The following is a 19154-nucleotide window of genomic DNA, read 5'->3' as shown; positions in this document are numbered from 1 at the left end:
AACTCAATTTTGTTTATCCAGATTCCTGGCCTAATCACCAACTCGACTTTTTTATTTATAAACTTATATAAATTATTTAAACCCAATCGTTAATTATCAAAGATAAGGAAATGTTTATATTTGTATCGATCGAGAATACTACGAAACATAAATCTACAACTTTGATCCTCACATTATACTTAAAACTAACTTCTTCGAGCTAAAAGGTCGTTGTACAAACAAAGCTTTGTATATTCATATGAAAGAATAAAAGTATTACATTGTTAGGAGAAAATAGCTTGACGAGCTGACGTTTATCACCCATTTATTGTGTTAAAATAGGTCGACGGTCGATGACCTGCAATTCCATAGTAAAAAGGTTAGCTTGTTAGCTGCACCACTCGAACTAGGTGAGATTCGATCTAAAAGATTCGAAAAAAAATACTTTCTAAAGAAATGTGACGTACATTTGAGAAGTAAACAATTTTAATCTACGTTATATTGATAACCGTTGACATGTTAACGACATGTCGAAACGAATTGTTAGGGTGAGCGTCGAAAGACATGGGCCAGGAGCACGACCAACGCGTTCTATTTCTGACAGAAGACGTTGACCTGTTTCTATGTGCATCACAGGATGAATCAGATTTTCAGAGATATATAAATAACATTTCTCGTATCTGCATGCCTGTATCGTAACTTTCAATCGATTCTATTTTTAATTCATTACAATACGACCTTACGCTGAAGATTTTATACGTGTAAAGTAACTTATATTACAGTTGTAAAGTTACAGTAGTGTTATTTTGTTTATTTATAATTAAAAAGGATACTCGTTCAATGTCGTCATTTTTTTTTATTCATATATTTTTTATTTCGGCTTGACAACTAAGTACCTTAGATGTTTGCGTTAACTTATATAATAATCCAGTGCATACTAATAATTAAATTATTTCATTAGGAGATTTCATTTATATATTCATCTTTTTATATTTGTTTTACCGAATACATGAATTAGAAAAAATAATGGTATTTAGATAGCATATTTATAAAATTGTCATTAGCAAAGTAGTTAATATAAGACATTAACGTCGGATGCATCTTTCTAGAATTATTTAGTAAAGCTATATGTAGAATTGATAAAGATTTTTTTATTACTTCATAATATTTAAATCTCGTCACGAATAATGTCACGGCCTCTGAACCGATAATTAGGGATCTTAAAGACTTTATTATCAGTTTAAAAACTTTTATATTCATTTTTACATTATAATATTTTGTATTGTGTGTATTTGAAATTCGTTCATTTATTTTGGACAGAAATCGCCAAAATTTGTTAGTAGACACCGATGGCATCTTTCACAGTTTTTTCAATTCGAAGATATTATAATAAACAATGAATATTATACTATGAATTGGAGAAGTATTAAAAATATGGAATAAACAAAATACTTGTATAATTCATTCTAACTTTAGAAGGTAGAAGTCGTCCGCTTTTGGTTACCCCACGAGTATTGATTTAGCTCCCGGCGAAAAAGTTTCTCTTGTTATAATAAGGCTTCAGCTCCAATTTTGAAATAATGGATCGGTTATTTTTATTCTTACTTGAAATAATATTGAATAATTTAATTCGGGCACTCGATACGATGAGTCAATCTTTCCTCTAACGCTATTTTATTTAAACCTAGTCCAACTTCAGTAATCCTGGATGCCGTGATTGGAAAACTTTGCAAAGGACTTCACAGCTTAGTCAATTGAAACTTAATTAATTTACAATTTTCTCCTGATACTTTCTCTAATAATAAAAAAAAACATTAACTTTTAGTTAGCGTAACAGGTTCAGTCTAGAGTTTTAAATTAATTTTTGATCTGGAAATTGAACGGTTGTCTTAACATATCAAGTTAAAGATGACATTGGAATACGATAATTGTAATAATAAACGGAATTATCAAAAATAGACTTGCATTCTATGTTCGGTCTTCCTGAGTGATGAGTGACAGAAAATTATAATATTTTTTTATAAAAAAATTGTTTCACGTGAACTCGTCGGTTCAAAATAAATACCGGAAGTCAAGGGAAGTAGCTATATTATTGATATATTTAATCTTTATGATAACTATCTACTTTGGACGGTCCTAACGATTTTTTGGATTTGCAAGATTCATTCTTATTCGTTTTACATTATTTATGAGACAAGAATAAATTATCCCTTACTTGACGGCGATTCTTATTAGGTTATTCAACATGTTACAGCATTTAATTAAAAAAGGTTTACATGAAACTAAATTGTTACAATACGCACTGTTCCTTACTTATGTAAGGAACAACCATAATAATATTTAATTAAAAGTGATATAACTCGTTTATATTATACAGCATAACTAAGCACAACATACAAGTTTTTTATTTAACTATAATCGACATTTTAATCGTTTGACTCTTAAATAATATGCAATTTAATAGTTCCTGCACAATCAGGTCGCGCCATATTGGCGACTATTGTTACAGTACTGATCTGATTCAGTTGCTAGAACGGCAAAAACGGAGCCGGATCAATTAATCTGCAGTTCGCGCTTACAAATCAACGCTGAGTTCCAGTCTATTTAATAAAAACATCAATATTATCTTCATTCTCCTATCATGAATGGATTTTAGTTCACACAGCTTTGCTCGGTACGTGTGAATGACAATTTAACTTTTTATCCTTTTGATGTGACTTTGAACTGAATGAGTAAAATTTATCTTAATTTAATATATAAGCAAGATACTGAAAAGTATAGTGTCAGTGAGAGGCTGAATCTGCTAATAATAAAAGTAAAAATCACACAACAATTCACTTGGTGGTAGGGCTTTGTTTATGTACATTTGGGTTGGTACCACCCGGGCGCATTGGTGATGTAAGAAATGGTCAATAGTTAGCTTCAGCCTGTTCGCCTACTTGTTTCGTAAAAAAAAAACATAAAGGTATTGTCATTTGTTAAAACGAGTGTTTAGTAGAGTAGGTACTATTTCGCTTATATAGCCATAATGTCCTGGCGATCCGTTATCCGTTGCAATGTAAACTATTAAATTACGTATTAAGAAAACAAAGCTATGTAATTTCAGTTGTGACCGCAACATTTACGACCTGTTGCGTCCTAGTGCTGCAATGTTCTGTTAGTTCTTTGTCAGCAGTAATCTCGGCTCGCATTTCTATTTCTTTATAATCTATACGCTTATTCCCTTCCACACTAGCGGAGTTAAGTAAAATTGCGTAGCTATTATCGTTAGAGTTACATTCGTTTCCTTTGATGTTATCTTTAGATCCGAAATATTAATTCAATTTTATATTCATTTTTGAGTTCAGAGAAAATATTCAACCGTAATTTGAAAAGTTTGTTTTTTGGCTTATACTTTAATCATTATGACTCGGTAATAAAACTCAATGTAACAAAAATTTCGTCAGGCAATACCTTCGCGTCTTGTTTGCTTTTGCTTGTCTGACCTAAATTTCCAAGTTGATAATGAAAAGCTTCGTCGTCTCTCGCTCCGTAATTTCACTCGGGCTGTCGCCAGGGACCGTTTGTTACTTTCTGTAATCACTGTGCACTGAATATATTACTTACGTGCTAGCTCCTTCCCTTGTTCGGAATAAGGCCGTATTAGTCGTAGTTAGACTATTTAATGTTTGAAATTTTCTTTTATTTATTACTCTAATAAAATGTCATGTTGTTAAACGAACTTAATAAGTTATACGATAAATTTATTCTTATTTTGTTACTTTATTACCCAGTTAACCTGGTCATAGAATGTGGTTAACTGTATAATGTATTTTAATTGATAATTTTTTCAATAAAAATCAAAGACAATTCACGATAACCTGTCCTGAGTGAGGCTAACTTACGTGTAATACATTTCTAAATCAAATGATTTAATTAAACTTAGATTTATTTGATCGGCTATTATTTGAAGAAGCCGTTTCGTCGGCTGGGCACGCTTGTTTGCGTGACAGTCTTGGATCGTCGCTTCCTCTTCGAAAACATCTTAAAAAGTACTTTACGAATCGAGTTTCATTTCGGTCACTAATGAATTATTACATTCCATAGACTTTTTTTAAACGTTCGATGGCTGCGGATGCCAATCCTTTACAATTGCTTCTTTTACTAAACTGTGTTCCTAACATATCGATCCTAAACTATCATGAAATACAAATATTTTTATTTAAAATCAATCATAGAATAATATAAATCGTAATCTACCGAATAGGTAACATTATATTCTAAAACGTGCACTGTTAACTATGTTCAACCTTGGAGTTTCTAGAAATAGAACAAAAGTATTAGCAATCAAACTATTTTTTATTGGAAGGGACGAGTTTCTATTGAGTGACAGTGATTGATTGTATTGAAGTAATGACCCACTAAATGTGCCCGTGGTAATAGTACAAGAATAGCCAGAGATTTATAACTCAAACCAAAAATATTTTGACATCTGGCTCACATTAAAACAATGCAATCCTGTGTTCATCGGACATATGAAAACATTTCCTCGAACTCTAAAGATTCGAAGGAAATAGTTGCTTAGTTGAATTAAATTGGACTTATTGTTTAAATTATAGGTAATTTCTTTGTAATCTATGAAAATACTTACTTAATATATACTTGGAGTATATAGAATAACGCCTTATTTACGATATAATTGAAAAACAATATGTATCATATTTTATTTTACTTTGACATTTTTTCCAATTTAGCAAATGTAAAACATACTAAAATAGTAATCAATTCTCAGAAGTGTTTTAAGTGTTACAGAGTTGACGAGGTAAATTCATTATAATGATGATTATTATATTATAGTATGCGAGTATTAATAGTAATAATTAGGACTCAGCTGATCTCTGGGGAAAGAGAAGTGCGTACGAGGAGCGGGGGGTTCAGATTGTCATCGGAGTGCAGTCGCCTTCCTCGCTCCAATCGGGTCGGACCGTTTCTGTTTTACCGCGCTTCATACCGAAAGCCGAATCAAGTGTCGCAGAAATTACCCATATACAATATCAAATCGGATATAACTGTGTTGTGTTTTTGGAAAACGAATATCTATGCTGGAATTTATGCAAAAATCTACGGTACATAATTTTTTTATCTTATTTAATTTTTACAGATATTTTAAATTATTAATGTTTTAACTGAACCAGACGAAACCAATAGTAATGTTTCAATTTAAACCAATTTACCGTAAAATAAAATACATGACATTAATAAAAAATTATTGTTTCTTTAATAATTTTGGGGTACATTTGGCCGTCTATTGATTCGTGCCCCTAATAAAATTCACGCACTGAGAAGTCTCCCATTTCATCGTACATTATTAGAAGGGAAGCAAACGCCTAGGGGCCGAACCGAGAGTCAATCTGAGAGATGTAATTTAAAAATGTTGTAGCCATCTTACTCATATCCCTAATATTGACTGATTATTGTCATAACAGTTTTTGTTTCAGTAAATTTTTAATAATGTTTGTTAATAATATGTTTTTTTCGTTTTCTTTAATTTTTAAGTATATAAATCTATTTATTTGGCTTTTTGTTAATACTTTAATTAGTGTTTAATTAACAATGACAGTAAAAATATAACAATAGGATATTATCAGAGGTCAATGTACATTTTAATAGCTATTTTCTTTAATCTTATGAACTTGACATTATCAACGATGCGAGTACAATTAACAAAGTTATTACATGTTATAATGATTTTATATTGAGCGAATATAATTGATTGTCTTTCTGCTTCTTGATATCTCAATTAAAATTTTATTATTAGAAGGAAGTTGTCATAGTACTTTTAGTTGTATGTACTTACAATTATTTGTATTTATTTTCTATATTGATAATATTGTATACAGGTGAAATTTCATATCGGTGTATATATTTATGAATGACAGTACGGAAGCCTACATATTCCGTTTTTACGTTTAAGTCGATTTAAAGTATATAAAGAGAAAATATATACTGAAATGCATTTAACCATAAAAAAAAACTGTTACAAAAAAATTTAATATGTGCTCAACCGTTCAATGGTTGAAATGAGTGTTTCACGCAATTCCGTCATGGACTGTCACTTCAATAAAGTCTATGTTAATATAGTGCGTATGTACAAAGTTTGAGTTAAACTACCTCGGCTGTGGAATTAGCCTACCTTAATACGAGGTAGAAAACGTTAGGTTGCCATAAAAACAAAGGCACGCAATGTCGTCATGCACTGTCGCCTCGACTATGCAATTCTACTACAAGATCTCATATTGTACAGTAAGCGTCAATAATATCACTCATTCTATGATATCATAATTATGTTCACGTATGAATTAACAAACATCTGTCAGAAGAAATAATTGAAGTCGACTATACATACCCAGACGAGACGTATGCCATGCCTGACTAAGCGCGCGATCATAATTCAGTAAAACTTAAGGCGACTCGAATGCTTAATGCACTTTAAAATGGAAATTATATTTATATTGATAAAATCAGCCGGGGTTTAATTAAAATAATTAGAAATAAACATGAGGTAAGCTGTTAAGCACTGACCATAGTTAATTAGAGGCATTCTCACGAAGGCATCCTTACGTTTAATTATAAGCTCAGCATTTATAAAAGTATTAAATACGCTATTATGTGCGTACCTCCTTATTTATATTTACATACTTTATATAAGTATCCCTTTTATATCAATATCACAAACAAAGCTAGCAAATTGATCTAAACCTACTTTTAATTGTATTTATTTGAAAGTATGCGAATATATTATAATACGAAACAATAAATTAACGTCCCTGATTTTACAATGGACAAATTAACGACCAGGATTTAACAATGGACACTAGAGGTGAATACTGGTACTCTTTAATAGCTAATTGGTTAACATCTGGAGCTATTTAGCATTCAATTTACTAGGACGAATTTAATATATTTGACTTGGTCATATATATTACAAATACTTGTCAAAGGCGAGCGAAGGCATTTTAGGGATTGAAAAATTGCCTATGGAAGGATTCCTTGGAGTTCAAGCTTGCTTCGTACCAAATACCATCCAATTTACTTCAGTAGTTTGGCCGTGAAAAAGCAACAGACAGGCAGACAGACAGAATTGCTTTCGTATTTTAATATTAAATATAGATGAATAAAGCGCAGTTTAAGTTTTATTAAACTACTTTTAAATGGCAGATCATTTATAATATAATCTGTATTTAATAGCATATCATAACAATACTCAATAACTCCCTCTTTACAGTGTTTTCTGGAATTAATATAATATACCTACCGATAAGCTGTCCGCACTAAAACAATTATTAAGATATCGACATTATCAATACAGAAAAAAAATTATTACGCAAGAGTGATGTAGGCCATACTTTACGCTGATATAAAAAAAAAATTATATCAGTCTTTAATTTATTTACAAATAAATAAAACTTAGTACCATAGTTTGTCATTAGCGCCAAAAATTAAGTGTAAAATTAAACAATGCGTACTCAAATAAATAAAAATTCGTATTTTAGTTCCTCACTAAAAGTATAAAGTAGTCGTTTTAATATTCTGTTAATATTATATTTTGACTCATACTGACTAACAAGTGAAGTTCAATAAAAACTTGTAAAAATATATCGCAACATTCAATTGCATAGTTTAAAAACAAGAAATAATTGATGTTTACTGTACATACGCACATACCCAGACAAGTCGAATGATATGCTTGAATAAATGGACGATCATTATGCATTAAAACTCTTAAGTATGCGCTTCAAATCATATGCCGTCTGCAACTGTAGGTATTATTAATATCGACGTACGTATATATTTTTTATTTAATTATAAAATTCTATATACAGGTATATATGTAAAGGTAATAATTAATTGAAAATGTGTGATGTTCTTTCTGATCAATTTCGGTTACCTTGGTCGTTCTCACTCAAAAAGTTTAAATTGCTCAAGTCTGTGAGAAAAGTCAGGTGAACTCTATAACCTCACTCTTATAATCCAATGATGTTGATGATGTCAGGCAATCTGATACGTTCACCATGTCTTCCGAGGTACGAGAATGTATATTCTGTAAACAAACAAAATTCTGCCTGCCATTGAGAATTTCTTAACAGAAAAATCCAAAAACTACTTTTTGGTATTTCTCGGGGTGTAAATCCAAGACCTCAGGTTTTGCAGCTTTCGTTTTTAACTAGTATCCCAAGGTATTTCGATTTTTTTTTATATAAATTTAATATTATTTTTCATTTTTTTTTAATATTTTGTTAAATATAACGATATGCACGTTTGTTAGCTTTACATTAACGCTAATGACTAAAGGCGAATTTCAGAAATGTTACGTTAAGGTTTATTCAAGTTTTTCAAAAAGCGAATATTGACATACCACTGTAGTGTAAAAGGAGAGAAAGTCTATGGAAGCTACCAAGGCATTCACGAGTACCTAGTCAACGTCGCACTTAGCACTAGACTCCGAACTACGCACTCAGTGCAAAGGGCTGCAGACTAACAGAGAAACAACTCCAAAACATATCCTTTGACATGTACAGTAATCCACACACGTCACACTCATTATCGTCGTCTTATAGTCCTTACTCGTATTACATTAAACGCTAACGTGATATATTTACGCGTTGCCGGCTGTACACTCCAACACCTTTGTAGTTTTCCTGTAAGTGACTTTAAGAGGTACATTGTCGCGAAGTCTGCTACTCAGTGAAGGGAAACATTTCTGTATGTTTGAATGTTTTTGTTATTATTCTCGTAATTGTTGGCTTAAACAAAAACTAAACACGCAACTGTTTCACTTCAGTTAAGAGTTAATCGTAATTAAGCATATAAATAATTTAATTCATGTTTTTTAGCGTTTGAGAATTGTGATTTATGTAGACGTTATTATTATTATCCATCTGTAATTCTGTGCATGCTAGTAAGGTCTAACAATAAAACCACATTTGTTGATACGTATTCATTTTGTTGGCTTTTACATTTAGCCGGGAGGATGGGCTTGTAAAATGTTTAAAATTATATGCTTACATTAAATATAATTTGATACATTTACATTACGTTAACAGCCTTTGTTTGGTTTGGAGCTTATTCCATCACCACGCTGCTCCAATGCGGGTTGGTGGATACACACGTGGGAGAATTTCGTAGAAATTAGACACATGCAGGTTTCCTCACGATGTATTCCTTCATCGCTGAGTACACTATGAATTATAAACACAAATTAAGCACACGAAAATTCAGTGGTGCTAGCCTGGGTTTGAACCCGCAATCATCGGTTAAGATGCACGCGTTCTAACCACTAGGCCATCTCGGATTCTTATGATAGCTTTAAGCCAATGTAATTATCTAAATTGATATCAATTTATAATCTCTCATTACCTATATAGCTTTACTCTATATTTTGATAAGAATCAATTATAATCAATTTGGTAAATTAAAAATAAAATCACTGGTGGCAAGGATTTGTGCAAACTCTGTGTAGGTAACACCAACTCGTTATATATTCCAAGTATTATTTAATATTGTTTGGTACCAGTTTTGTAACTAAGTTCCCAAGGTTGGTTGTGCATTGATTATGTAATAAATTATTAAAATTTCATACGGCGCCAATGTCTATGGGCAGTTGTGACCATTTACCATCTGGTGGCTCATACGCCCGTTTGAAAACTATGCCATAAAAAACCACTTTTTTTATAAGTATAATTTTTATTTAATATGTCAAAGTAAAATTACACCGTAATATATTAAAGGAACATATAGCTTCTATATCCGTCTATGTAGCTTCCTTATAAGAAAAATGACGTTTTCGTTGTTACCGTTATGTACAAATTTACGAGATATAAACGATGACCTCGGATATCTTAGATGAGATAGGTGATATGATGACCACGACGATTAACGTTTTACAGCCTCACTAATAAACGCAACGTTATTGTATTATGAAGTCACTTCGGATATTTCTGTAGTTTCAAACAGAAAGAAATCATTGTATATCAAATGTCGTAGACAACTTGTTCAGGAAGACTTGTTGGCCTAAAAATATATTTCGCTGTTTATTCGACATGTCTTTACTAATAAACGAGGATATTAGGAATAAATTCTATGAGATTATGCAAAGCCTTACTGAAAATACTAATAAACCGATATACATAAAACTTTAATCAGAAAATGCAACGCGTTTCATAAAAGATTTTGGTATATAATCTTATTATATAATTACCTGCGCTTCGCAGTTACACTCGCTTTAAATTTAGACTATTGACGTGAAATTCAAGTTCTTATTGAATATTAAATGTGGAGCCATTAAATCTGTAGTACTAATCATCCTCCTGCCCTTATCCCAATTTTACTTGGGGTCGGTGCAGCATGTCTTCTTCTTCCATACTTCTCTGTCGGACGTCATCTCACAAGTAACATTATTTCTTACCAGATCGATTTTCACACAATCCATCCATCGTTTCTTGGGTCGTCCCCTACCTCTATATCCATCCACATCCATTCTCAAAACCTTTCTCACAACATGGTCCTCATTCCTCCGCATAACATGCCCATACCAAAACAGCCGGTTTCTAGATAGCTTCTCAGTTACCGGTGCCACTTTCAAACTTCCTCTTATATACTCATACGTTACTCTATCCATTCGCGTAACACCACACATTCCTCTCAGCATTCTCATCTCCGCCACATGCAAATGTCTTTCAGTCATCCCTTTTATAGCCCAACACTCTGATCCATATAGAACAGCAGGTCTGACCATGGTCTTATAGATCTTTCCCTTAAGTTTAAGGGGAATACGGGGGATCACAAATCGTTCCAGTAACCTGCCGCCATTTCATCCACCCTGTTTTAATCCTGTGCTTCACCGTTCGATTTGTTTCGCCATCGCCTTGAATAAGTGAACCTATAGTACTAATGTAGATGAGAAACAACTGTAAAAGGCAGTTACACATTATAACTTATAACACGACTCAACCGTGTATTATCTAACTAACCTTTACATACCTCTGAGTGTTGCAGTCTGTATTTTTTTTTACCCAAACATTTATTAACGTCTATCTTTTGGTAGAAATCAAAACATTATCAAATTTTAACAAATCCCTTCTTCACTCGGTGTGCCCTTTTTCTGAGTACGTGTCGGAAATCTCCTTTGAAGTTAGCAAATAAGAATGCAAATTAATCTGTTTAATACCAACAAGGGGACTTTCGAACAAACAAATATGTAGGTATGTGTAAGTATAATGTTAAGCTTATATCATATTTTTCATCTGTGTCTTTTAACATTATAGATGTTTGATGATTGATGATTACCACTTGGTGGTACGTTGTCACCACCGCTCCTAGATTTTGGCTCAAAGCAAAATCCGACCATGAGTGTTAAGACAATCAATACCTCAACGTTATGACATGCACATCGTTTTGTTAATATTAATATTTTTTATATAACTAACATTTTTTAATACATACATTATTTTGTGTTAAAAATTGTGAGATTTCAAAAGAGCCGTCATAATCATTTTGTGGACATCATGGATTAAAATTCAAACATCAAAAATTTCCTGCTATAAATAGTCGACAGTTTCGCCGTTTGAAACTCAATAAGTGTCGTTGTCGATTCCCTACAAGGAAGCCAGTTCGGGTGTTTCTATATATCTATTTGAACCCTATTACTGCGGATTCTTTACCAGTCAGTTATAAATCGAATCCGTCCCGAGTTCATGTCAATTCTTGAAGCATGAAATCGATAGGGGTTCGGTATTGCCATCGTATTTTACATATATTATATTACAAGTTAAATTCGGAACGACATGCTTTATATATTTATGTGACTGTCAATTATTTTCCGGACGAAATAATTTTTGACTGGCAACACAGTCAAAAAATACTTTTGATTTATGACATAGGTAATGTTAGTTTCATTTATGTAGGCGTGTCATCTGGGAAATGGATATTACATTGTCGTGTGGACCTTGTATGTGATACTAAAGCTAACAGTCCTAATAAAAGTAATAAAACTTTATCTTTATCTTTTGTCAATCGAGGAGTAGTGACAGGATTAAAGTTCTGAGAGTTAAACGTTACTATACTCGAATATATCTTAGCTTATTTGTCCTCGACGTCATTCGTTTTTTTTTTTTTATTGAAATAGAAGTACATAATATATAACTATCGTTTATTTGTATCATTATATGGCAATTAACTTAATTGTCTTTCACGTAAATAATGCCTGTAAAGAAAAACAATACGTACAAATTTATATAACTGTAGCAGATTATGGATAGGATAATCTACAACAATTTATTGTTTCAAGTAATATTTTATGTGGAAACACGCTCGCAGTGTTGTCATAATAAATATTATTTTTGTTAAAATGAAATTTGAATAGTATTTGTGATGGTAATGATGATGTTGACGATTAATGTAAAAGGTAAGGTTTTTTTGTTTGATGAACGATTATATATACATTACATATATTTCAATATTACTCAAAACTAAAAAAAAAACTAAACCTATAACCAAAGAAGGTTTTAATTATTCTACATTATTATCTGCTTAGTGTCACACTTACCGTGTTAAATACTTATTGATCAAAATAAATGACAATATAGTTAATTCTTAACTATTCTTAAATTTAAATAAGTAGGATTATACTCACCAAATAGCAATAGTTCAGAATACAAACGATGATTTAAAGATCCAAACATGTTCAAGCACTATGTATAGGTCGGCAAAAGTAATTGCTATAAATAGATAAAAAATATATAGATACTAATAAATAATTGCTATAAACATACGATAAGCAATTTTTTTTCTTATTTATTAAAATATGACATAAGTTTTATATTATTGTCGAAAAAAATTTAATATATTAACTTAATTAAATATAATTCAAATATGACAAAAGAAAAAAAACGTTTGGAGCTCCTTAAAAAATACATGAATCATATTATGATCTTTAATTAGTCCTAATGTATCCAATATTTTATTAATAGCCGATCACTAATGCAATGTTTGTTTCTTAAACTACTAAGTAAATAGGTACTAAGATAAACTTATTCTGCCAACTAACTTAAAATATAAAAATATTTTATTTAACTATTTAATCCTGAACTGCACATCTTATACCAAACAGATCATACAGAGTATAGAAATGCATTAAAAAAAGGTACTCAGATGAATTAACTTTACACCCGGAACTTCATTTTGACGTCCTGTTACTGTACACCAAAACCACCACTGATATGCACCATGGTTTACTATTATATATTATCATATCGACGCAAATTTCCAACGTAATAAACAATTAATCCAACCGAGTAATACGTAGAAAGAATACAAATATCTTTTGTCATTAGAAAAAATAGCTAATTTGATAGTTTGTTTAAATTTTCCCACGCGACTGTTGAGTAGCGACTTAATTAAATTATCACTTACATTTTGCTCTGCTAAGTCGTTTTTGTCGACATAGTAGTTAATTCGTATTTATTTTTTACTCCAGTTCTAGCCATGATAATACTTGACACGGTCAGAAATATTAATGTATTAATAATATACATGGTAAAAGATTTTAAACAAATTGTTATTCAGCGTTATTATTGTACACGAACATAATATAAAACTTTAAAAAAAACAGTAATGCACGGTACAATGGAACTACATGTTTTGGCAAGTAAAAAAATAATCCATAATGATATTAAATGAATACGTGCATGAGCTTATGTGTTATGTTTCACTATAACTAAACATATTTAAGCCAATTTATTAAATGGTTGTTGATCATTATACATAACAGGAGTGGCCTTAGTAGCCATATTTAAAAGCACCGCTTCTTGGCAGTTCTCGTCTCCTTTCAACATGTATCAGGATTTCGTGCGATACATTATGATATCTTCTCGAAGTTTTTTTTTAAATAGGAATTTTAATTTATGAACACAAATGAACTGAGCACGATTCCGTACTAATCTACTAGGCCATCTCAGCTCCTATATCGCCCAAGAGTCAAAGGATCTTTTATAAGCAAAAGCGGTTGTCATTTGTATAAATTATACCTCAAGGTCGTTTGCGCGGAACCGAGTACATTTATGAAATAAATAATGAGCTTAACTATTACGTTTAACTGCAAGTACTAGCACCGATGTATAATTACAGTTTTGATCTGATACGCTTTTGAGCCTAATAGATGGATGCCGTGACAACTTGTATCAAGCTGATTGTATCAAGACTCTACGAATGATTAATAGCATTCGTTAATTTAAAATTTTAAGGGAGATGTTAGAAATCATTCAAACATAAACAAAACGTAATTATGTTTCAACTACATATTTCAGTTATATTACACTACATATCGAACCAATTATATATAATAATATGTATATAATTTGAATAAAAAACCAATTTTAACAGCTATTATTTAATCATGCATTTGTATATTAACTGAGTTTTAAAGAGATATAAATGTAAATGGAACAGCAGCGAGCGCCCTGGAGACTCACGTAATCTCAGATAATGTAACAGATTGGAAAGTGTAAAATGAAATTTATTTTTTCACAGCGATTTGGAATGAAATCGTTTCAGTGAAATGTATTCATTCTTACTTAACATTGAGAATGTATATTAAAAATTAATGTATTCGTTTTTTTTGAGGCTAGTCTCTTTACTTAAGATAATAATGAATAAAAATAATCATCTGGGAATTAAAGATTTATAAATTATTTTCTACCGGCAATCAGTAATACCTTGCATTGATATGTTCCGTTTTGATGGACCAGGGACAGGGAACCAGTCGTATTGCTGGCACAGAAGCCGTAACTTTTGAATACCAGTAAGAAATTGTTTAAACTTTTTGTGTTGTTGGTTAAATATTATCCTCAGATATTACCATCAATAGGTCTACTACCTCGCAAAAGAGGTAAATTTATTATTAAATTGTTTAAATATATAAAATCCAACATTTTAATTGTAAAGGCACGTTTAATAGCTAGTCAAATTCGTATAAGCGATGTATACATACACTTTTGTAAGGAATTCAAAAGTAGAGATGCGAACCCTCTTCAGTCTTACGAACCTTCAAAAGTAAGGCCTACGGAAATGAATTTGCGTTCAAGTTTAATTTGATTCACGTATATACAACGCATTCATAAATATGATATGAGGAAGCTGCAAAATTCAATTTGGTGGCATTATATCCGTGTAATATGTCTTCCTTCCCATTTATTTATACTTCATTTTAAACAAAAACTCCATCAATAAACATTAAAAAGTAAAGCCTATTAATATTTATTACGAAGTCAATAAGAATACATGAATACAACAAGGAAGTGCTATGAAAATGATTTGGTATGTATGCCGTATTTATTTTCATTATTAATTACAATAATAGTAGAACTTGAAGCACTGACTCACCTTCACTAACCTGGAACAGCAATACTTGTATATGCCCAAGGGTCATAATATCTTAGTTCCCAAAGTTGGCGGCGCATCAGCGAAGTAAGAAACGAAGGAATGGTTCATATTTTTTACAGTGCTAATGTATATGGGCGGTGGTGAACACTTACCATTTGCATGCCTATTTGCTTGCCTATTTTTTTAAATTAAAAAAAATGTGTTGTCTGTGTTCAAACTGTATTTGAACAAAAAAAGAGCATACTTGAAACTGAATTCAGAGACCGTGAATGTCAGAAAGTGATATGTGACATCAACTATAATAAACATTATAACATTTAAAGAATACACGCATCAAAATAGCGTTTCACTGTAAGTCAGTTTTCAACATTTCAAGATTTGAAATACGAAGTGATCTCTTACAGAAAAGCACTGCTGGTACTTCATTAGTTTAAAACATATTTTTTTATACGATAGTCTGTTTACCTTCATGCGGTAAAATGAATTTAACTTGACATGTCAACCCTTTAATGTTAAAAAGTGAATACAAACGAAACATTAAACTATGTACTTGAGAGAATCTTGTTGTAATTCCGCAAAACCAGCGTTAAAGGAACTTGTTGAATTAAGCGGTAAACCTTCTCGAGTATACACTATCACCAACGGGTTGGGTTATTTATCTTATTAATTAAAATAGTATTTTTAATTACTTTTTGCTATAATTTTAATCCCCATATGCCTGATGCAAAAGTGAACCATTTTTGAGAACTTAAAAATGGGGTTAAAACCCAGTCACCCTGTATATTATGTCTCTGTGTTATTGTACTATTGTCATATGTCAATAAAATCAATGAAACTATTTCATTTACTATTACTAATCTTATGTTAGGATAATGTAATTAACACACTATTAGCAAATTGTTCGACGCGTACGTTATATGTTAATCGGAACCGTAATCTACCGAAATATGTCGAGCATTCGTCGACGAAAGTCAACCGGGATTAGTATAATATAATAATAATATAATGAAAACTCACGGTTCATTTAGTACGTACTAAGAATATTGTGTAATTATTTAACGTCATGTAACATGATTATGTTATTTAACACCAATGTAAGAAAGTATTTATAACATACGTATGTAAAAGCGAGAGGACGTTGCCTTTTCATCTAAATATATTGTCATTCTATAGATTTGTCACGCAACAATTGTATCTGATTAATCAATTGTCGTACTCATCGCATACACGACGCGAGTTTTAAACGCAATTTATTTGTGTTAACAGAAGTTTACTAAAGTCCAACGTGAAGGACGTTTTTAAAATGTAACGTGTGAGTTTGCGCTTAAAATTTGTTTGATAGGCGCCCACGGCTTCTTTTACGTGAACGTAAATATGAAGATACCTAATGGTATTCGTTCTTGCTAGCGATTTCTAAGCTTACAATAATCTAGAATAATTTTGAGTATTCTATATAAAAATACCTTTGAACCTTTTTGAAGCTATCAATCAGATAGTCACATGTTTCAGTGTTCTAAATGTTTTACTTTCTTAATTTGTATTGACGATGTAAGTAAGATATGAGGTATGTATTAATTTGATATAAAGCTTTAATAATGTGCTTAGTCTCATTTATTGCATATATTGAAACTTTGGTAAGATAACGTCAATTTAGTATTAATTTGTGTTTCAAATTTACAAGCATTACAGGTATTATATATAACATGTTTGATGAACAGAATAATTTATATATACTGAAATGGTAGCTTCAATTAAAGTATTTTATTTCTGGTGTGTGTAATAAAATGTTAAAAGTACCAAAGAAATGATGATGATGAGATGGATTTGTCCTCATTATAACAATCATACCTGATAATGTAAGCTAGGTGTCTAAGATGGCACAAGCTTACCTAAAATATATCAATACAATCTTGCCTTGAAGATATCCGGAATTGAATGCTCAGTAAACGCAAACGCCGGAAGGACATTCCACGTCTATTCTGTATACACGTTAAACGAGGAAACAAAACGATCTATACGAATGAGTAGAATGTCGATGACGTATGAATGTGGACTCGTACTGCATGGAATTGTCAAATAGTAGACGGACCAGTACTTAACTCGAATGAATAAGAATTCTACTAGGGACTTATAAGGTGATATCACGTTTCCATTTAGGAAGGTACACTGTACGAACAGTGCGAATATGTATACGCTGCCATAGACCCTACAATCAATATTTTATAACAATATATTAACAGCAGCGCCATAAGGCATAGATAGCACCGCACTAGGTTCAAACATTATCTATAAAGAGATTGAATAGTAACTATTATGGTCTACATGCTCGTTTCCCTCCCCCCTATTAATAAAAAACCACTTAACATTATACGTTAACGTTAACGTTACGTAATGTTATTTTAACTGGTAAATTTATTAATACAGTTGCGTAAGTAACGTCGCGTTGTAGCGTCAATTGACTGCCGGCCCAGATGACATCATATGACGACCTCTACACCATAACTCACTAGCGACTAATCGATGGTGTCGAAACCGTGGGCTAATGGAACTTTCGGGCCACTCCTATAGCTTAATTTGCCACGCGCTATTAAACTTTTATTCGGATCGTAGGGTTCCGTGCTAAAATGTTCCAATATTGTGATTTATTGCCTATTTTAGGACGATAAAAGTTTGATATCTTCGTGTGTGTGGCCTTTATATAGCCTCAGTTTTTTTATACAAACCAAATTATTTTAGTTGATTGACAATGTGATGATTTTGTAAAGTTAACAATGCTAGACTCATATTTGCGTGACATTTATAATGTTTAATACCATTTTGGTTTGGTTTAATACCAAGTTACTTGGTAGCTTTGTGCAGGAAGTCTCAGTAGGTACCCACTAATAAAATATTCTACCGCCAAAGCACGGATTTGAAGAGTGAGTGAGCCAGTGTAACTACAGGTACAAAAGACTTAGCATCTCAGTTCCGAAGGTTCGTGACGCATTGGCGATGTAAATGTTTGTTAATGCGATTATTAAAAAAGCTTACGGCGTCAATGTCTATTGGCTATGATGGTCACCATCAAGTGGCCCATTTCCCAGTCCGCTTAATAACATAATATAAAAGGGAAGTTTAATAATGAATAAAATGTATATTTTTTATTTCAATACAAATATAAAATAAAATATGTCAGCATTATTATTTTTGACAGTTCAAATATGTATTATGCGTATTCAATTATCACAACATAAAACGAATCGACAAATATTTCCTTAAAACACTATCTAGCTCTTATATATCGTAACGACAACTAAACATCTCATCATATCAAAATTATAGTCGATTTTTTTCTCAAATTCTTATTTTTATAATTAATAAAAGATATTATCAGGCTTCTAATTGAATTCGTTCCATATTTAACGTTAATGTCAAATGACGATAAAAACGGTCGTCTACAAAACCAGTGACACGCTCCATAACATCCCCCATTTCAATCAATTTCAAATTGGCACTTAAATTAATTTCAGTAACGGCTGCTATCGATTTACGAGCCAATTAAGCCGCAGTGAGAAAAAATCGATCGTTCTAATATTTCAACGGTTAAACAATTTGATCTATTTGACTTTGAAATAAATAAGGGTTCGACAATATATTTTATTAATAATTTTAGAGAGTATTAAACTAATTGCAAACTATTACCAAGAAGGTTTTTATGTGTATACATGCATAATATAATAGAGAAACACTGATAATTTTAGAGGTTTCTAGTGTGATGT

At 31.5% G+C, this 19154-nt stretch overlaps 1 protein-coding gene across 6 annotated transcripts in view; it reads left to right on the top strand.

Moving 5' to 3' along the window:
• LOC125070194 (dystroglycan 1) overlaps positions 1 to 19154 on the top strand; it is an 85176-nt gene that overhangs the window by 33442 nt on the left and 32580 nt on the right. Inside the window, exon 1 of one of the 6 annotated variants that reach the window (XM_047679935.1) lies at positions 4916 to 5084. The exons of the other annotated variants lie outside the window; for them this stretch is intronic. The gene's annotated coding sequence lies outside the window, so the exon portion shown is untranslated. Of the gene's footprint in view, positions 1 to 4915; positions 5085 to 19154 lie in introns of those variants that run through there. 6 annotated transcript variants of the gene reach the window in all.

Source organism: Vanessa atalanta, chromosome 17 (assembly GCF_905147765.1).
Source record: "Vanessa atalanta chromosome 17, ilVanAtal1.2, whole genome shotgun sequence".
In the NCBI taxonomy this organism is placed as follows: domain Eukaryota; kingdom Metazoa; phylum Arthropoda; class Insecta; order Lepidoptera; family Nymphalidae; genus Vanessa; species Vanessa atalanta.
Note: the sequence above shows the minus strand (reverse complement) of the source record. Positions and strands in the feature narration are given on the sequence as shown.